The following is a 22,719-nucleotide window of genomic DNA, read 5'->3' on the forward strand; positions in this document are numbered from 1 at the left end:
TTCAACTGTGCATACGTTGATGCTTGTATAATTACTTGAAATATCTATGAAGTGTTTACTTATCTTATTTTATAAGATAATGATTCCGAATGAGGTGAATATATTTGTGGAACGACAAAATCATGCATTTATATACTGTGCATTATCAGTATTATTTCAAGCGTATGAATTCAGAATTATTGAAATATATAAGTGAAGGAAAATAATATGTTTATTCAGTATAGGAGGTATTTACGCGAGAGTAATACAACATGTTTCAACTAAAGTTTATGAATGAAACTCATATATTCTATTTTACATTGCAGTTATGTCTAAGAATGAATGGTCACTGGTCCTTTGTATATATATTTGCATTGTATGTTCTCCCTGATGTGGTTGGCGTTTCAAGCAGTGCTAATTACTATTTATTCAAGATGTTTGTTCGTTGTTTAACAATATTCCAAATAAATGACAGCGGTCTGAAAATAATCGAGAAAATCCAGTCACTGACATCATGAGCATCGACCCATGCAACTGGGATACGAGGACATGCATCAACCAAGTCAATGAACCTGACCACCCCACCCCACCAGTCAACTCTTACGACGATCATAGTCGCCTTTTGCGACAAGCATTACCCACCTTGCTTGGGCATGACCTTTACCTGTATATATTAGTGCGTTCGTGCGTGTATGCGTGCGTGCGTGTATGTGTGTCAGTTATTTTAATAACTTGATCACAGCGAAAGTGACGACGCGTTTGGAAACAAACAAACAAACAAAAGACGGATCGTGATCAACAGATCAGCTTGTAAGATCTCCATTAACACGAATCTGATAGATTTGTAATCAATTTAAAGATTGGTTAACCCAGCGACTTGTATCTAAAGAACGTCCAACTGACCCAACATGCAATCATGCGACATGTCATTCGGGACGAGAAGGTTTCACCCATCCCACTTGAAAGAACATAAATGGCGACACTTTGGATCGTTCCCTTGAATTGCAGTCAAGGAAAACTGACGAAACAAAAACAGATATAAATGTAAGACTTTCCGGGACGTATCACAACAGTCAATGAAAATACATATTTCGTTTACTTTTGTGTTTCTTTTCTTTTCGTTTTTTTCTATATGTTTAAAGTCATATGCTAATTTCCTATTGCTATTTCAATGATCTTCAGTCACGTCTCGTGTACCGTTACACGCATGCAGCGCAGTTATTGTTCATGCTGATAACGATCGACCCTGCAGTACAAGGCCAGTGTTATATAACCAATCCTTTTCGATTCGTGCTGTATGCAATCTGAAAACGGATATTCGTGGAATTTGTCAACCTAGAACCTCTGAACGAGTGAGTGAGTGAGTTGGGTTTAACGCCGCTTTTGACAGTATTCCAGTTATATCACGGCGTACCTCTGAACGAAAACACACGTGGTATGTGCATGTACATGAAGATAAGCTAGGTGTCCAAATGAGTTTAAAGGTTCATGTGTGCAAACAGAGAAAAACTATGCAGTTGGTGTGGTTTAACGATGACAAGAGGTTGGTCTTGTATTTAATCAGTGGTCAGATAGTATCAGTAATGAGTGAGTGATACATTTGCCCAGACACGCACATTTCATTTTAATATTCGGCAATACGTTTTTAGTGTTACCCGCCTTTTTGTCCGTTTTATTTGAATTGTTTTAGGCCATGCTTTTAGACTGTCCTGATGGTCTGCGTCAAAAGTATGCACAAAAGCAATAACATTGTTAACATGTATCTGTTCCAACACACTTGAAGAAAGGAAGCACTTTCGCGTCATCACCCGGAAGTGACCTTTGTGCCACAGTGAAGGGAGTCATCTGTTCAGGTAGGTGTGTTGTTACTGCTCTTTATATCGCACTCCGCACACAGGTTCAATAATCAAGGTCAATACTTGCAGGTATATGTCACGATACTATCGGAACGCCAAAAGTGGTACAAATACCCCCTCATATACACTGTAGAACCTGGATATCATTATTATTATGTGACAACATCACATTTCTACTTTCGTTTTACAAAGGTCGGACGGGTTGCCTTGTGGTTAAGGCGTAAGCTCGTCGCGCCAGAGAACCGACATGGGCACAATGTGTGAAGCCCATTTTTGGTGTCCCTCGCCGTAATATTGCTGGAATATTGCTTAAAGCGCCGAAAAACCATACTCACTCACTCACTCGTTTTACAACGAGGACGGACTTACCAGTCCACCGACGGAACTTGCAACGAGTTGCACCCGACTCGCCTAAAATCTGACTCGCCTAAAAAAATCTGACTCGCCTAAAAAAATCTGACCCGACTCGCCTAAAAAATATATATAATATTTTGGTATGCGTTTGGCAAATATAACTTAGGTTAGGCCTAATGATCACAATTACTAGTATATTCATACACAAGTATGGAAATAATATAAAAAAACAACGTATCATCCATAGAATTTGTCTTCTGTCATATTTACATCTGCACTTCATATTACATCTGCACTTCATGTTGAGTCAGTGAGTGAGAGCCCAGTCGGTTACGCTATTGGAACCGAGACTACAACACTAACATTTAGGTACATTATGTGTATAAAATGCATTACTAAGTATTTCTGATAGTTACATACTTATTCTAAAATACAAAAACCGACCGTAGTTCGCTCAAAAAAATTTAGGCGAGTCGGGTCAAAATCTTTTTAGGCGAGTCGGATTTTAGGCGAGTTGGGTGTATCCCCTTGCAACTCCACCGTGACCCACTTCCACGGTGGTAGAAAACGGTCTGTCATGTTGCGTTGCATAGATGTGTGTCGTGTGGTTATATGCACCAGCTGACACTGCGCCGATATTGACAACATGTAGGTGGGGATCATCTATTAACATTTCAGATCGCTTCTTTGATTGTCATCGTGTATGCACGTTTGAAAATACTGCCGCTTTAACGGGGTTTACACTATATATGCTATAGGTGAATGTATATGTATGGCGAGGGATCTCTCATTGGGGATAACTATTGATTTGTCTGGTATAACATCAGGAATTTGACACACAAAATTTGATATTTGAGGTATGGTACATTCTACCATAAACTGGAAATAATCGATTCTGATTTTACGACCGCATCACCGCAATGTCTAAATTTTATAGAAACGTATTTGATTATTTTGTTTGTGGTTTAACGCCGCACTCCAGTGAATGACATCATGAGCATCGATCCACGCTACTGGAATACGATTACATGCATCAACCAAGTCAGCGAGCCTGACCACCCGATCCCGTTAGTCGCCTCTTACGACAAGTATAGTCGCTTTTTACGGCAATCATGGGTTGCTGAAGACTTTTTCCACCCCGGATCTTCAGGGGTCGAAAAGTACTTGCAATAACGACATGTACAACTATAGATTAAATATTACAGTGCTGTGGTTATTATTATATTGTTATGGCAAACGATGTGTAGAAAACAGGATTGAAATCGACTGGGAGAGTATATTTCCAGTTTGGGTTATAACGGTCTAATACATGGAGCTTTTCTACATCCGACTGCTTTGTTCACTGTAAGTGATGTGCAGTGTAGAGCTTAACCTTCAAAGGCTTGCTTTTTATGCTTTGGGCGCCCATTTCATGTTGGCGCAAATGCAATATGGATCCGAGTGGCAACTCATTAAAGTTTTCTGTCTTCAGAATGGACAGTTTCCCGAAGTGTTCTGTCTGTCAGCAGCAGTTTACCCTGAAAGGTCCAGTCCCCTACTTACTGCCCTGTCTACACGCTGTGTGTGAGACGTGTGTGACATCTGTAGCTGGCGGTGTGATATCATGCTCTACATGTCAGAGGGAGGTCAACCTCACAGACACAAGTCTCCAGAAGGATGCAGTCAGACAGAAGGAAATATTCCACCTGACAGTCAAACATCTCCCCACAGAGCTCCTCTGTACACATGAAGATGACGGCAACCAGGCTGTGTGTTGGTGTCGGTTTAAACTTAGAATTCAATACAGATTGCAAAGCACTTGCACAAAATGTTATTACAGTGTTGATAAAGTTTAAATAAAAGAGACAAGACCCTTTCTATGTGCATAAGAAATCATAGCTAATAGCAGTGTCGGTTGTCCAATTCCGACTATACCATGAGCGTCAAACTGAAGCTTCATTAATGCGTCAAGTTTGAAAATGTCCTCCATATGTCCTACATAAATCGTACTGACTGAGGTCTTTGATCAAACCAATTTTTGAGGAACAATCATGTGGCGTCGTTGCAATCTTCATGGAGAAAGCATGCTCGGTTGTACATCGAAGGCTGTGAAATAGAGACACCCTCGAGACATTTTGCTCGAGATAAAGGGAAAGTTGACTCATGGAAAGTTGAAGTCGTCATGAACTTTTTGACGAATGATTTCCATGGCGATGTGGTAGACTAGCTGTTATGAATACCATTATCCGAAGTATATTTCAACGGACATTTAATACAAATCAAACTATGGTAATGTTTGACGCATTTGAAAAAAAAGGTAATCTATGAAGAATTTGAAAAAAAAGAAAACGGACATTTCAGATTAGCGCAATCCGTAACTATTCGTTCACGGCTTGCTGTCTTCTCTCACGTCCGCGCTTGCTCGTGGCATTTACCGCTAAAATTTATGGATTACATTATGTCAGTTGAGCGAACTTTATCAGAATACGTTACGGCAAAGACGTGCATGTGTTGCAGCGGTTGAAAATGGCACTTGTCCAAAGGTCCTTGCCAAACTGACCAATAGTTAAGGTAAAATACGGACAAGTTGAAATTTGCAATTTTTAAGGGTTTATCATTATAAGGACTAGAAGAAAAAACATTTAGTTTCTATAGTTTGCAGATGTACATGTATGTACATCATTGGTAATGATAACATTGGAGAATCGATTTCCATATATCAATTAATAACTCTAAAAAGTATGCTTACAAATGCATACATGAAGAATCTGTGAACATTTTTGAGCATTTTCTTAATATTCCAGAGGTACACCCACACTTTCATAAGCCACTTTCTTATGGCTGTAATGGGAAGAACTTAGAAGATTATTTCTTATTCCAAGGTCCTTACTGTTATACTTACTGTCCTTAATGTCCTTTATTTAATCTTTTGAAAAGTATCATCAGTCACAAATCCTGTAACTGTTTAAATGAGATATATAAGACAAATGTACAAATCTCTAAATATATGCATATTTATTGACAGTATTTACATGTGAATAATATATCAACTATGTACAATAAAGTTTTTTTAAAAAGTGCCGCATCTTTGCTGGAATACTGCTGAAAGCGGCATTAATCATACTCACTCTATTTACACGAAGTACATAATTGTGAAAAAAGATCAATAATCCATATACAATGAATCGCCACGAATTAACTGGAATATCGCAAATGTATCATCAATATAATTTAATCTATTTACAATGAATCGCTGTGATGTTGCTGTTATATTGCAAATACAGCATTGAGTCATACTTTCTCACAGATATATATATATTGAGTACTTACAGTAAGTAGATATATACTATATACATAATCTAGTTACATAGATTCGCTGCGATGTTGCTGGAATATTGCAGATGCCGTGGGAAGTTCTACTCACAAACAGATCCTTACATACACACAATAATTACATGTACAATAAAAAGAGAACATAATATGAACATATGTACATTAAACTGACATATTTTTGCGGGAATATTGCTAAAAGAGGCATAAAACAAACTCACTTCATATACAATAAGTACATAATCATATACAATAGACAATGATCTTTTTACAATGAATCGCCATGATGTTGCTGTTATATTGCAAATACGGTGTTACGCCATACTCTCTCACAATATCATCCTTTAATATATATACACGCATATGAAAAATTTACAATGAGTACATTATATACAATATATGTATTATCTATTTACAAAGATTCGCTGCGATGTTGCTGGAATATTGCAGATGCAGTGGGAAGTCCTACTCACGAACAGATGCTTACATACACACAATAATTACATGTACAATAAAAAGAGAACATAATATGAACATATGTACGTCATACTCTCTCCACAATATCATCCTTTAATATATATACACACATTTGAAAAATTTACAATGAGTACATATATACAATATCTCGCTGTGATGTCGCTTGGATATTGCAAGTGTGGCGTAAGTCCTACTCGCTCACTAGTTATTTACAATGAAGCACACAGATGGGGAGTGAGTGAGTGAGTGAGTGAGTTGGGTTTAACGCCGCTTTTAACAGTATTCCAGTTATATCGCGGCGTGTCAGCTTAATGTTGGAGGAAAGCCCGAAGTGATGTAGGTCTCAGACGTTTACCACTTCGGTGAAACCCACGAGCACGGGTATGGTGCTGACAAACCTAGAAACATGACCGGGGCGACCGGGATTCGAACCCACAATCATAGGTTTCTGACGTCACAGATGGGGAAACTGCTTAAAGGATTGATATGATGGAACATGAGTGTATGTTCTATCATATGCCAGTACACACAGCCTTTCACTCTTCAAAGTGATCAGCTGTGTGATACTGATGTAAACAGCGTGCACAGAGGCCAACGTGGCAGTCAGGACACCAGGTCCTGACCTTTCCTGCGGAGCCATCGATGGTCCTCTGTCTCTTTCTGCAGAGAACACACTGTTTCCGCTTCCCTTCAGGCAGCACTTCCATGAAGTGACGTCCGGTCAGTCGTCGGGAAGGAGGCTGGATCCTGGGCCTGCCAGTCCTCCTCTTCACCTGAGTGTTCTTGACGAGTGAGTGGAGAAGAGACATGTGGAAGTCCAGACGGGTGGTCGTTCTGCCATGAGTGTTCAAGAATGTCTGATATGCTTTAACTGAAATGAGTTTGAAACATTAAAATCAAACATTATGAAATAGCTGTTCAGAAGATAAGGTTCATGTTGATTACTCAGTACAATGAATATACAATGGAAGTGGTACCAGATGCGAAATTATTCCGTTATTGTATTCAGTTAATGTAATTCATTACATATGGTTGATATTATCATGATTATGACCGTATAGTTGGTAGTGATGAAATAGTTATTCCTAAACTCCATGTTACAAAATTATTTTATTCTAATTTTCATATAAATAAAATAATTCTTACCTGATGCTGTGAGACGAAAGTTGATTACAACTTTCTTCCACAGCTTCACGGAGCGGACTTGCGGGGATCATAGACACCAATGAGTTGATCCCCAATGTCAACTCCCCCCATTAGAGTGTTGTAAAGTCTAACGACTGAGGGGAGAGTGACAGACCGGCCCCTTGAGTTAAGCCCATCTTCGATTCTGTAAATAAAATATTTCATATTAATTTTTCAAAAACATGTACATAGAATCTCTATATTTTTTTTATCTTTATGAGAAATTTTAAGGTAATTGACACTCATCAAAGCGTACATGTATGAAAGAAAATGGACACTTGGAGTAGGAATCATACTGACTGAACAGCGTTAGAAATTGGCACTAGTCCTATAAGGACTATTAGACATGTGCCTTCTTTAAGGGTTTTGCTATATGTAATTATAATGACTAGAGGACTGAAACTGTTAGTTCCTAACGCTGCTGAACATTAAATATATTTAATATTTTGAATTTACCTTTGACTACCCATAGTAGATAGGGTTGTGAAGACCTTCCTGTCTGAAAAGAGCACTGCCAGCAGTGGACCCTGTCTTCTCACAACTGTCGAGCCCCCATGTGGTCGTTTCCTAACGAAAGAGCTCGGCATTCCATTCCTCCTGTGCAGAATGTCATTTTATATTTGAGGACTGACTCATTATACTCATTTAAAAATATGGCTTCAGGTCCAAAGTGTGAACTAGTGTGTCCTTCAAGATAATTTTAATTTTTAACAAAGACATTTTTCCATTAATATCACTGCACTTAACCAAAAGCACGTGTAGGCCACATGTAGACATGTTAAAACTTCACTATCATGAGAGCCCTTCTTTCAAATCATTTCTAAGATTCATATTTCATGAAATACTAAACAAGGACGTCGGCTGTTTCTACTATGACCTCATGGTATGGTAGATAATGTTAACATTTGAAACATCACAACTGTCACGAGTGGATCTAGCCTACAATTACGAAAACTGCAAAAACATAACAAATTCATATTCCCACCATTTCTTTGACACTGACATACTCAATTTACTGAAAATGAATTACTGTTACTTACCGCTTATCTCTGCCTGGGAGTCGGACTCGGAGTCGGAATCGAGAGAATCGACTGATATGTCCCCCAAATCATCGTCGTCTCCCAGACCTACTGCTGACATTCAGGGAGGATAGGAAGGAGGAGGAAGACAGAAGAGGCAGGGGAAGAGGAAGTGGCTGGGTAAGAAGAGGGGAATTTAGAGAAGAAAGATTTGGGAGAAGAGAAGGATGGGGAAGAGAAGGATGGGGAAGAGGAGGATGGAGAAGAGGAAGAGGCTGGGGAAGAGGAGGGGGATTTGGGAGAGAAGATAGATTGGGAAGAGGAGAAGGATTTGGGAGAGGAGGACTTGGGAGAGAAGACAGATTTGGGAGAGAAGAAGGATGGGGAAGAGGAAGAGGATGGAGAAGAAGGGCAGCGTTTGCGAGAGGAGAAGGATTTGGGGGAGAAGAAAGATTTGGGAAAGAAGAAGGAGCAGGATGGAGAGGGTCGGGAAGAGGAGGGCAGGAGGAGGGTGTGTGTCTTCTGCATCTACCCGACACTCTACCCAACAGGATCGATCGACGCATTGGGATACGATGACATGCATCAACCAGGTCTTACGACAAGCATAGTCACCTTTTACAGTAAGTAATCTCTCCGCTGTGAAGTTTCAATTGACAACTAACCCGTAGATGGACAAGGCCATTCCACACATGTTTCATGATAAAGCTCAAATTCAAGGACTTTAATTGATATTTTTTGAAGCCAAGGATCAAAGTTTTCATGTACGTAAGGCCTAATGCGTTTTCAAGCAGTGGTATAAGGTCTTTTTAAAAGATTTCCAGTATCAGAATGGCTCTATTTGTACATCCAAATACACTATTACAGTATACTCACCGGTGTTCAATGTTATTTATCAATCGAGCTTTTAACCAGTCATTTGACATTATATCCCCAAACACCATTAGAGCATAAATAAGTGTAAGATATCATTTAACACCAGAATAGCCATATTATATTGACCAAATACAATGCCTTTTCGTGGCTTGTTATCGAAAGTCAATACCTTAATTTAAAGGACAGATGAGGGCATGAACGACAGGGTCTAATACTTGAGTTCCCTAACCCCTACTTTCTCCCAAAACTTAATTGTTGCCTTAAATCTAAGGCTTTGCTGCATTTGATGCTGCCTTCTCTTCTGTGAATGTGCCTGGCCATTCCAAGTGTCCTACTGAAGTAAAAGAATTCCTACTAAATGTTTTAACTTTGTTGCACAAGATATATTGCCTATGTGATGTGGCATAAAGAAGAGGCTAATTTTTAAATATGGTCGAAATTGATTTCCATTTACAATTCATGTTTTAATAAATTAGTATATTTATGATATTATGATATCAGTATGCATATCCTGATGAACATTCTGCAGGTGTAACCTCACTGTGCCCTCATCCAAAATGTTGTTACAGTGGATTATAGGGGATTAAGAGACAGATAACTTAATCGCTTGGTATAGTCTGTGTCATTAAAGTGAACCCTCTTCTGAGGGTGAACTCTGTTCAATTAGTGTCTAACTGTTATTTGATGATAATAGGTGAACAGTTTTCTTATGTACATGATTAAAGGCATAGGGATGATTAAAATTTTATATGAGTGAATGATGTCAATCTTGGAAGTGTATAGAATGGCATTGCAAGTCATACTGCCATAACATCCCAGGTCATCCAAACATCTTTAAATTTATTGACATTATCAAGAATGAACAATCACGTTCAGAGACATTATGGATGCAAATTCATGCCGGAGGAAGACTGCCACCAAAGAGAAAGTAATATCTCCAATTTGACGACAACATCCTGATAGAGAAGGACAACTTGTTGAATGGCAGACTGACACCAACTGAATATGCTGATGCTGTGGCTGAATATGTTGGATTGTGAACTGAATATTTCTGCTGTAAAGTGAATTTGAAATGAATATTTATTTATGCAATACGTAATCTGTCAATATGAAACATGAAATTTTATTAAATATATGCTTCTGTAAAGTGAATGTACTGTTGAAATGTATATGAAATTTTACGAATCTGACAGATAGTAATTTTCTCTATATAGATATGCAACATACTATAGGTAAACCCCCTATTGTTACCCACTTAACCACGGCTGACTACACCTGTACCCTATAAAAATAGGTGAGGGCACAGAGAGGTGTCCCATTCTGCAATGTCCTATCGTATAACACAAAACCAACAGACGTCTCTCCACAAGGGGGCGCTCTCCACCAGGTCACTTTAACGTTCCTCGAGCCCTCCCTTTTCCTCACATCTGAATGCCAGGCAAAACAAAACGGGGGAAGGTCGGAAGGACATTAAAGTTGTTGTATAGGACAGGTATACTAATATCATAAATATTCAATTGAGTAAAATTCTTTCTGATCCTAATACAACATAGTGCAAAACTTATTCCACAGTTGCGGTGCTAGTCTGTCTCTTACCTGGATCGGATGACGTCATGGGTTAGACTTAGGCTTATCGGGGCCCTCAAGCTTCACTGGTCCCATATAAACTGACACATTCTTAATCTTACATGCAAGACTATGCTTCATAGTCGAGTGTCTGTGCGGCATACGATACCTGGCGCCTGGACGATTGACAAAAACGTGATGTCATTTATGGCTGTTCGAAATTTGCCTCTTTTCAAACATGTACGGGTACATGGTATGAAGGGCTGTCATTTGGTCATGTATTATGGAAGAAAACGAAAATATACAAACACAGCTGTTTGTTACAAAATAGTTCAAAGTTACAAAATATGTTTAAGCAATCAATCACTTGGCAGATTCATCCACGTCACGGGAGCTGAATTTGGTCTGACTTTATCGTCCTTAAATACTTGAAAAAATAAACTCATTAAAGCTCAATGATATTATTAGTTTGACACTGTAACTGTTTGTTTGTTTGTTTGTTGTTTAACGCCGCACTCAGCAATATTACAGCTATATGACGGCAGTCTGTAAAACTTCGAGTCTGGACCAGCCTATCCAGTGATTGATACCATCAGGATAGATCCACGCATTGGGATACGATGACATGTATCAACCAAGTCATTGAGTCTGACCATCCGATCCCGTTAGTCGTCTCTTACGACGAGCATAGTCGCTTGTTACAGCAAGCATGGGTTGCTGAAGACCTATTCTACCCCGGATCTTCACGGATCTAACTGTACGTCACTGCTAAGGGATGGTGTATACGAATATTATTTAATATATTTCCTTGGAACGGAAGTATATTAAGCTTTCTGATAACGTTCAAATAACTGTAAGCATGAGTTCAATTATAATATGACATATCAAGGCATTGTTCATTTCTGGTCTAGACCTAGGTTAGTGCATGACACCAGAACTGGAGCATGATCCTCGGGAATACCAACCAGTGCACCCAGGGCAAATGCAATTGTGATTATAGGTGTTGAGCAAGCATTGGCAGTGATGATCGCTGTGCCTGGATCAAGGTTTTATGGTACTTACCAAATATCAGGTCATGAAAGGTTAAATGTGCGTGCAGCACAAAGATGCCTCGATGTCAGCTTGTGTTGTTACGAGCAATATATATATATATACAATTGTATAAGCTATAAGAAAGAGTTTCTGATCACAGATGCAAAAAAAAGAGGTGAAATGCTAATAAGACAAAGCAACTAAAGTATGAAAATATTGCTGATGTTACGTTAAAGCTTAACTCACTCACTAAAGTTCATAAGAAACATAGACTCATACCAATCATCTTTCATGCCACACTCAAGCCGTTGTCATGTGTCAAAGGAAACTGTTTATATGACTAGATTACACCATGAGCGTTCTATCGACGTTGGTATATTAATAACGTCAACTTGTGGACTAACTATTGCCTCTTGCTGCAGTCGGTAATACCACGTGTACGTCTTTTTATGGATATTCACAGATAACGCACCATGCTATATTACTGGTAACGGCATGGTTGAATATCGAAAGATGTATAGCTAACATATTAATCTTTGCAAAAGGACAACATCAAAGTTCTAGATAATCATGGACCATGAATAACCTATCTATCCATTTGACGACTGATGGATAATTCCAAGATAATCTGACTAATTTATCACTTTAAGAAAATGAGGTCCGGTAAACAATGCCAAAACAATGTTAATGTTCTAGATATAAACTTTATAAGCATGTGAGTGGTTGGTTGGTTTGTTGTTTTACGCCGAACTCAGCAATATTCCAGCTTTTTTCTTCGAGTCTGGACCAGACAATCCAGTGATTGATATCATGAGCATCGATCCACGCAACTGGGATCGATGACATGCATCAACCAAGTCAGCGAGCCTAACCACCCGATCCCGTTAGTCGCCTCTTACGACAAGCATAGTCGCCTTTTACGGCAAGCATGGGTTGCTGAAGACCTATTCTACCCCGGATCTTCACGGGTCTTATGAACATATGACCAGATCTGCGTGTAAGACCTATATCGCTGACATATTCATCTATTGACAGATAATGAGAGTTTTACCTTCTTGGTAGCATATGAAGGCACCAGTGAAGACGGAGTTACAAGGAAGGTCATTCCATGCCGTTTTTTTTCAGCCTTGTAAGGGTCCATGAAAACACAATCTTCCCTACCGTAGGCATTGTTGGGTTCTCCTGTTTAAATGAACGAATTCATCTGGTAGTATTGTGGGTATTCAGGAGCATATATGTTTGTGAACACTAGAGTCACCATAACCTATTATATACAGAGCAACGTACGTTAGGGACCATGAATATTTTGGGAATAGTCTTAGTCTTCACTACAAACAAATCGCCAAACTATTCATGATCCCTAATTTGTTTGTATAGTATATATATATATTGGAATATTATAAGTCAACCGATCGCGAGTGGTATATGGTGTGATTACCCTGTGTGTGACCCCTGTCAGGCGCGGGATTCAGCAGCCCATGCTTGCCGTAAAAGGCGACTAACGGGATCGGGTGGTCAGGCTCGGTGACTTGGTTGATGCATGTCATCGGTCCCAATTGCGTGGATCGATGCTCATGTTGTCACACACTGGACTGTCTGGTCCAGACTCGATTATTTACAGACCGCCGTCATAAAGCTGGAATATTACTGAGTGCGGCGTTAAACAACAAACCAAATAAAGAAAATCATAAGCTCACACACAGGGTACATCACAACGCATACCACAAGGGATCGGTTGACAACGAATAAATAATTGCACACACCGTAACCAGTCAGAAGCTAGTATTGTACTATTATACGGGTTGCAACTGTCCTAATGCGCTTCTACCGCCATGTAAGCCCACTCTATCTTTCATAAGGTTGAGTGTGAGTGAGTTGGAATTAACACTGATTGAAACATTATTTCATCTCAATTACGAAGTGGCAGCTCGAGCATAATAACAGCAACTACAAACATGTCAACATACCACGAAACCAATTTGTATAATCCATCGGAGCCCGTCAGTCCAGAGAAACGTACCCTCTTCTGCAGCGTCAGTTGCCCCTATTGCAACCCTCTCTCTCGTATTTATAACATTATCTGAAAACACATATATGCCATATATAACTAATGCATTGAACAATTTATACATAACATGTTCAATATGATCCTAAAAGTGTACATTCATAGCATTCAATATTACAATTTTTGGAAATATTTGCTGAAACTAACACATTTGCTGCAGGATGTGGATAGATTTCGAGAGTTCTCTAAGTTGGCCATCTTCCATGGCCACACACACGTACTGCTTTTTGTCAACCACCCTTGTATCACACATACACATTTACTTGTCTGTCGCGACATGTCCTGGTCTAACGCTACCTTCAGTAATATCTCGGCGGCCTGTAAATAATAAAGGCTACATTGGTTGGAAGTATATATATAACCTCATATAACTTTTTTTTTCCTTCATAAAGAAGAGGAAAAAAAGGCAGAAAATAATAGATGAACATTTATCAGAACAACATATTATTTGGCATTAAATGTGCAGAATGGTAATGCTGATATATTGAGAGTTGGTTGAACACCATTTTAAACATTGGCTTGACATATTTAACACACACTCTTGCAAAGTCATCAGCATCTTTGTCACATAGTCTGTAATCTGTTCTGCAAGACAACAGGCATTCGGTGAGCTTTGCTGAGTCCATACCATGCAGGTAGCAGCTAAAGTCAACATCATCAATATTGATAAACATCCAGAGCTGATCCCGAATGTCTCACGTACATTCACACTCAACAACTGCATGTGTCACTGGATCACGGTACACAAGACCACATTTGTGGCACAGTCCTGTATCACACACGTCCTTTGCGGTGGCACACGTCCTTCAACTCACGATCAAGCAACTCACAGGGCCTGTGACACGTTTCACAAAGGACTCGTAGCGCTAGGACAGTCATAACTCCTATCCTTTAACATAGACTTATAATAGTCGTAGCGCTACCATCGTTTTGTGACACGGGCCCCTGACTACCAAATCCAAGCAGTTGAGAGCTAGTGGCCTATTTATATCCTAAATCCCTATCAAGGTGCCTATCTGGAGGAAAATGACAGTTTCACGGGATTATACCTTAAGTTTGCTTTTACGCGCATATCTGTCGGAATCAAACGGATTTATATGAATAATCCAACAGAAGAATCTCTGCATAATCGCCCTGTTTTAAATAAATTTCATAACGTAAATAGTGACACGGATACGTAAATACCCTCCTTCAACATTAATGTCAGGTATTGGATACTTAATTATGCTGCTCAACTTTTTTTGAAAGGGAGAATCAGCCATGTCATTCTATTCATACTATGAAGAGTATAATGAGAATCATTTTTGTGTATCATGGAAAGATAGAAAATATTCCTGTCTAAAACGGAGTGATATATCTGAATTATCCCTCTGTTGTCATGACTTACTCATGTTATCCCACTCATGTATGCAATTGTTGTTACTGATAAAACTCTCTCTTAATCCTCCACCTTCTATGAATATTTTGTACTATGTCCCTCATTCACTCCTGCTTGAGAAGGGTATAAGGATCTATACCGAAACGTCGCTTTTAACAGTATTAAAGAAGTTCTTATCCATAAACTGTGTCTACATTGTCATCCGTCAACTTCTAAGTAATGCCTATGAAACCATTCAATATATCTGAAACTTTGTATCTCGAGTAATGCCACATGTCTTTCATTATTTCTCACAGAAACACATAAAAAGATAGTTTTCACATTTACCGTAAATAAGTCATTTTCAGCCTGGGAGTGGATACTGATGAGATCGGCTCCAATCGACAGACAACTTGCTCTGGCATCATCCAAAAACAGCATGGAATCATTGTACAAATACCAGCCTCCTCTGACGTCGAAACTCGCCCAATTCGCTGAATTAGAACTGACTGGAAAAGAAAAAATTCAAATCAATAATCGTGACAGGTAGAGCTATAAAAGTAACACCACCGTTACTGCCTTGTGCTTGGGACTTGTGGCTTTGATCTTTGTCGGTGCTAATTACCTAGCTCGCATCCATATGCCCGTTGCTATTTCCATCCTTTCATCTATCAGTGCTAATTACCCCCGGCCTCCCGTTTGCCCATTGCCTATTACCTGTCAATGATAATTTAAGTGCTGGTTCCCATACTATTAGCGCTAATTACTGTAAAGTGTTGGCTTCCATTGTCTATTGCTAATCACCTATCAGTGCCAATCATTTGTTGGCTTCCCTTGCTAGTTTCCACCTTTTGTTAACTTATTAATTTGTTGTCCATACATGTACATATATATGCCCTCTGCTTCGTGGCATTCATTTCCTCGCCCGACTAGAACAAGATATTAAGACAGGACAGCTAAATAAACAATATACCACAGGCATCTTCTTAGACTTCTCTAAAGCTTTCGACATGGTATGGCACGATGGGCTAATACAAAAACTTAAAAAAATATGACTCAAAGGTCAGATAATAAACTACATCCAGGACTTCCTAAACAATCGTAAAATAACCGTGGGTATAGACCAAACTCTATCGGACCAATGTCCCCTAGAAAATGGTACTCCACAGGGCAGTATCCTCAGCCCCACCCTCTTCAATATAATGATAAACGATCTATTCGAGGGCCTATCCCCTAAAGTAAACACATCAAAATTCGCGGATGATGGAGCCATCTGGATCCGCACTAAAAGCGTGAAAATGGTCCAAAATTTACTCAAAAAGTCTCTTAATGAAATACAACAATGGGCTGACAAATGGCGCTTCTCCCTTAACTCAGAAAAAACAACAGGAATAGTATTCACACATAAAAACATGAAACCCGCCTCCCCAATCCTCCAGCCAAACAATCAAACAATCAAATTTCAAAAACAAACCAAATTCTTAGGACTTATTTTCGATGAACATCTCACCTGGGATGCTCACATCCAAAACCTAACAACTAAATGCAGTAAAGACCTAAACACCCTAAGATGCCTTACTGGCTCTAACTGGGGAGCCTCCAAAGATACCCTCCTCTCTCTCTACATATCACTAATTAGATCAAAACTAGACTACGGCTGCGCCATATACAACACCCTAAACAACTCTCTATCTAAAAAACTTGACTCAATACAATATCAGGCTCTCAAACTAATTACACGCACCCAACATGGCACCTCCTACACCTCACTTCAGGCCTTAACAGGAGAAATGCCACTAAGTCTACGCAGGGAACAGCTAAGCTTAAATTTCTGGGCCGCGTCCCAATCAAACGCTCTCATCCAAAACTTAATAAACCAAAACATCAGCCCCAAAAACCAAGCTCTAGCTCGTAAACACCCCTTACTTACCCCACTATCCCAAAGAATAACAAAATACCTAAATGAACACCAAATTAAAAATCTTAAACAAAACTGCAAACAATCAAATATCTTCACCCCTAAACTTAAAATACCCAAAATAGACACAACACTAGCTAGCCAAATAAATAAACAAACCGACCCAAACATAGCTAAAACTACCACACTAGCATACATACACGAAAATTGGCCAAATTGGTGTCACATTTACACGGACGGATCCTCAGATCCGACCTCCAAACACACAGGTTTCGGAGTCCATACCACACAACCAACTAAACCACACAATCCTTCCGACTCCCAAACAACCAATCAATATTCACGACAGAACTAATGGGCATGGCCTCTCCCCTCCATAATCAAGAATCAAAAACCACAAAAAAATCCTAATACTTACCGACTCCCTAAGTGGACTACAAGCCCTCAAAAACAAAAATACCAAAAAACCGACCTAAATTAATAAATCAAATACTTAAAAGCTCCAACGACCTAACTAAGGCAGGCAAACAAATAACCTTCTTGTGGATACCCGCCCACGTAGGAATATACGGTAATGAAACGCCGATAAAGCAGCTAAACTATCCCTCAAAATCCCAGAAATAAGCTTAAACTTACCCATCTCTTAGCCCATTTCTGGTGTCCCCAGCCGTGATATTGCTGGAATATTGCTAAAAGCGGCGTAAAACCAAACTCACTCACTCACTCACTCACAGCTGAAAGTGGCATTTGTAATGAGTTTCAAACATTTGTGGTATTGTTTTCCTTTTGATATTCCACATAGAATGATTCGCATGCACTTTAAGATATATTCCGACGGGTAGCCAAGTGGTGCTAACGTATTCGCTGGTCATGACAAAAACCTATTTTGTTCTGTCCCTAAAGTGATTATTAACAAACGTATTGCTGAAACAGACCAACAATTTCAACCTGAAACAATGGTCTATTCGTGAGATACGATTTATTCAGCTGATGGACACAGTAAACACGATCTCACCTTGAGAGATTTGGAAAAATACAATCACAACGCTGAATATACCGTGCGTATACTTGAATCTATACATGCTTATGCTCCTCACGTTGCCTACATCCGCCCTCTCGGCATCTGTCTGTGCGCACTGATGTTTCTCTATCACTTACAAAGATCTTATTCATTCGGTACACTGGTTGTCATGCAACACCGCAAAACAGGTACGTCAGGAGTGTTTGCAATAAATGTCTTTGTAGGCTGAATGACCACCTGTGTTTTGAAAAATGTCTTTGTTTGTGAGTGACATTCTTCATATTACATAAATATATCACACTCAATGACAAAACATGTAACTGTATATTGAGAAGTGAGTGAATATTGTGTTATGCGATGACATTATTCCAGCTTTATTATCAGTTCAGTTTATTTCTCAGAAAAAAACACCAATGATGGTACACGAGAAACATTATAATGTAAAATAATAATATAATAAAAATATCATTGTCAAGATGACAGGAGAATTGTGCAAATTCATATGGGGATCTAAGGTTACAGTGAAATATGATAGAAATAAAGTAACAACAATCTCATACACGTTTTCTAACAACTTCAACATTATCACAGCCTTTAAATATGTGAAACCTACGAGTGGTTAACAACATGAGCAACGATCACTACTACAACGATGACGCACAATCCACCAAATAACACCTGTTGACTCTTAAGTAAACTCATAGGCTTGTAGTGGGGATCATACGCTGCTTCGACAATCCTTTATTGAATGTATGAAGGGGCAGAGGTTCCTTTAACATGTACCATTTTCAGATATATTCAGACAATCGTTTTGATCAATTACACTGATTGGCTTATTGATTGATTGCAAGGTGGTCGCTGGTAACTTAAAGAGTAGCGTGTACTGTCAAGCAGGCCGCATGTTGCATCGAAACATCCATCTTGTTTTCAAGGCATTTTTTAACATATATCACAGAGTCATCGATTTAGTGCCATCGAACCATTGGGTGAGTGAGTAAATTGTTGCTTTGGCAATATTGCAGTCACCTCGCTATGAGGACAAGGTAATTATTATTAGTGATTACGTTGATGCATTGATTGTTCGATCAGTTGATGACGACCCGTGAAGATCCGGGGTAGAATAGGTCTTCAGCAACCTATGCTTGCCGTAAAAGGTGACTATGCTTGTCGTAAGAAGCGACTAACGGGATCGGGTGGTCAGGCTCGCTGACTTGGTTGATGCATATCATCGATCCCAATAGCGTGGATCGATGCTCATATCACTCACTGGATTGTCTGGTTCAGACTCGATTTTTTGCAGACCGCCGTCATATAGGTGGAATATTGCTGAGTGCGGCGTTAAACAACAAACAAAAAAACAGTTGATTATACCCTCGTTCACTCAGCAGTTATAGTGTGCATAAAATAATACACGTAACACTGCATTTTGATTGTATAGATAACGGTTTGTTGAGAAAGCAATTTAAATGTCCCGCAGATCAGAGTGGTAATGTTCCATGTTCTTTTGTGTGGAACTTTATGGACGTACAATTACAGTAGTAATACCTTACGTTTCGGATCTACGGAATTATAACTGTGTTTAGTAAAAATATTACTTGGTAAATGGTCATCTCGTAAATAATTCATATTGATCGTTAAAGATCGAAGGATCGCATGAAAACACCATAGGGCAACAATACTTGGCTCAGCACTAATATTCACACAACATTCACAAACACAGGTTCCCTGTCTTGTCCCCATATTGTGGAGACATGGGGGACCCAGTGGTGTCAGGGACGGCAGTTCGCTGTGCTGAGTTTTATCCCTTGACATGATCCACTGAGATCCAATATTCCCTGTGTAATCTGTTTTTTTATTTGTTTCGTGCTTAGTTGTTTTGGAAAACTCCGTTTTAGTTATATGTTGGTCTTCTGTTCTTTTTGCACATGCAATCAAAAAGTGATATGTCCCCATATCGTGTCAGAAACCGAAACTAGAAAATGTGCCGGGACTGACAAATGTTGAAGCTGACAGAGCGTCAAGAATTTTTTCTGAGCGAACTGAGTGGTCTTTGGACAAAACTGTGTTTCAGAAAATCCTTGAACACTTTGGTGTGAATCCAGCCATAGATATGTTTGCTTCACGTTTAAACACGAAGCTTCCACGTTTTGTCAGTCGGCGGCCAGAGCCTGAAGCCGAAGCTGTAGATGCTTTCAGTTTGTCCTGGTCAAAAGAGCTAATTTATTGCTTCCCACCTTTTTGTCTCTTGTCTAAGTGCTTGCAGAAAATACAGTCAGATAAAGCAGATGCTCTTGTTATTGCTCCACTATGGTCAACCCAGTCATGGTTTTCGCAATTAATCAAAATGATCTGTTGTAGGCCTGTCAAGTTGCCCAAAGGGAAGACTGTGGTGACGTCACTGGACGGGAAGGTTCACCCGCTAGGAAAGAGACTGAATCTGACAGCTTTCCTACTCTCCGGCAAATATGCGCAGACAGAGGCATTTCTTCGGATGCAACCAGTGTTATCATCAGTTCGTGGCGTTCTGGCACCAGGAAGCAGTACGCTACATATATCCGGAAATGGAGACTGTTTTGTTGTGAAAGGGAAATTGATTTTACTAGACCACATCTAGGACAGGTGTTGGACTTTTTTATGTGTTTATTGAACCACAAACTTGGTTACAGTTCTACACACACAGCACGATGTGCGTTATCAACATTTATTGATTTGGACGATAGACCTTGTGGATCACACTCTGTAGTGTGTCGGTTTCTGAAGGGTGTTTTCGAGATGTTGCCACCAAAACCACGTTATACAGAGATGTGAAGTGTGACAGATGTTTTGCGTTTTGTACAGAAGCTTACACCAGCTGAAAGATTTATCTTTAAAGGATTTGACTATCAAGTTAGTATTGTTGCTTTCATTAGTGTCTGCCCAGAGAGGTCAGACCTTACACTTGTTAGATATAGACCTTATGACAAGGAGTCAGGATGATACTTTGTTTACATTTCATATTGACAAATTAGTCAAGCAGTCTAGACCAGGTAGATTACCTAAACCAGTTGAAGTCAGGGCCTATTCTCATGATGAGTCACTTTGCCCACTGAACACTTTGAAGTGTTACCTCAGCAGAACCGAGAGCATCAGAGGATCGGTTACACAACTATTTATAACTTACATTAGGCCTCACAATGCAGTGTCAAGAGACACACTGTCGAGATGGACAAAACTCGGACTTCATAAGTCTGGTGTGGACATTCAGGTATTTAAAGCCCATAGTGTTCGTGCTGCCTCCACCTCTGCAGCGAGGTGTGCATCTGTACCCATTTCAAACATTTTGGAAAAGGCTGATTGGTCATCAGAGAGAACATTTGCCACATTCTATCACAAGCCTATTGTAAGGGACAGAGGTCTGTTTGAATCAGCAGTGTTGGGCAGTGTGATTGAGTAAATATTGCTGGGTTGGAAAAGCTGGCAGGACTTGTCAGTCAATGCAATGTACTTTTAAGTCAGTGTACACAATGCTTATGTGCGACTTATGATGGTTATATTGTCAAGGGTAGCTACCTTCGCTGTCATTGTATTTGAGAACAATACATTTAACAATAAAAACTCTTTTGAACATTGCCATTCTTATTTCATATTTGGAATAAAGGTTTCCACTTATGGTGTATTCCCAGCTCATACGAGTGTATATCAGTCTTTAAAATCTCATGGAATCTCGAACATTACGTGATTAGCTGATAGAATCTAAAAGTTAAACGAGACTTACCTGTAAGTTGAAGGTTGACTGTGGTTATATGAGCTAATCTTAAGTAATGGAGGGATTACATGCCCTCCCGTGGATTCCCACCCTTTTTTCTGGGTATAAGTAATATTTCTGATACACACTCGTACTTTAAAGTCTGACTCGCGCATGCGCATTGCAATCTCATGTAATCCCTCCATTACTTAAGATTAGCTGATAGAACCACAGTCAACCTTCAACTTACAGGTAAGTCTCATTAAACTTTTAGATTATGATTTATGTATCTGTCAATATAAGGATTGAAGTTGTACTTGTTGACGTTTATCAGCTGATGAAGACAGTGCCTCGCGTGAACAAATTTATCATGGATTTTGCTCACGTGTTGTTAGAGTGTTAAAATATATAGAATAGTATGACGTCTACTTAAATACCATTTTATAAAATCATTTATCATATAATGGGTAGGGGGCACGGGTGGCCCAGTCGTCTAAGGCGCGGCGATCCGCTGTGCAGAGTTGCGTCCTTTGGGCACACCAGAAACCTATGATTGTGGGTTCGAATCCCGGTTCGCCCCGATTAGGTTTCTAGGTTTGGAACAGGAATACTGTTAAAAGCGGCGTTAAACCCAACTCACTCATATAATGGGTATGTTTCACGACAGGATAAAGCCAACGGATAAACACGATATCCGTAGGGCTCATATGCGGATAGAGATGCAAACATCAAAGGTCAAGTAGGGACTACTTTCAGTGTTTATTAACAAACATGGTGTCGCCATTGTCATTCGGTGATCGAGTCAGAATTAACCATCGGGAATCCGGAGAAACTACTGGGATAATTGCTATCACAATCAAAACTATTGTCAAATATGCTGAAAATCAGTGCCTAACTGTAACGCAGCTGAGGCATTTTACATGTTTTGGCAACTTTGGAGATATAAATTGCAAAAGAATTTTGCGAGGGCACCAGTTGCCA

The 22,719-nt window shown here is 39.5% G+C and overlaps 3 long non-coding RNA genes across 4 annotated transcripts; 1 reads left to right on the forward strand and 2 right to left on the reverse strand.

Annotated features, from left to right (window-relative positions):
- Positions 1-1,516: 1,516 nt before the first annotated feature.
- On the forward strand, positions 1,517-5,237 carry LOC125377500. The gene is made up of 2 exons (XR_007219666.1): positions 1,517-1,832; positions 3,661-5,237. It is a non-coding gene; the product is annotated as an uncharacterized LOC125377500 (long non-coding RNA).
- Positions 5,167-11,198, reverse strand: LOC124130164. Of its 2 annotated transcripts, XR_007219665.1 has the most exons (4): positions 10,652-11,198; positions 7,617-9,389; positions 7,122-7,305; positions 5,167-6,846 (listed from the first exon to the last, which is right to left on the reverse strand). It is a non-coding gene; the product is annotated as an uncharacterized LOC124130164 (long non-coding RNA). The 2 variants fall into 2 exon arrangements; XR_006860513.2 differs by having other exon boundaries at positions 7,617-11,183.
- A 1,307-nt stretch (positions 11,199-12,505) lies between these two features.
- Positions 12,506-18,141, reverse strand: LOC124130172. Its single transcript, XR_006860514.2, has 4 exons — positions 18,009-18,141; positions 15,424-15,584; positions 13,621-13,733; positions 12,506-12,835 (listed from the first exon to the last, which is right to left on the reverse strand). It is a non-coding gene; the product is annotated as an uncharacterized LOC124130172 (long non-coding RNA).
- Between the last annotated feature and the right edge of the window lie 4,578 nt (positions 18,142-22,719).

Source organism: Haliotis rufescens, unplaced genomic scaffold (genome assembly GCF_023055435.1).
Source record: "Haliotis rufescens isolate VD_foot unplaced genomic scaffold, xgHalRufe1.0.p SCAF_9, whole genome shotgun sequence".
NCBI classification, from domain to species: domain Eukaryota; kingdom Metazoa; phylum Mollusca; class Gastropoda; order Lepetellida; family Haliotidae; genus Haliotis; species Haliotis rufescens.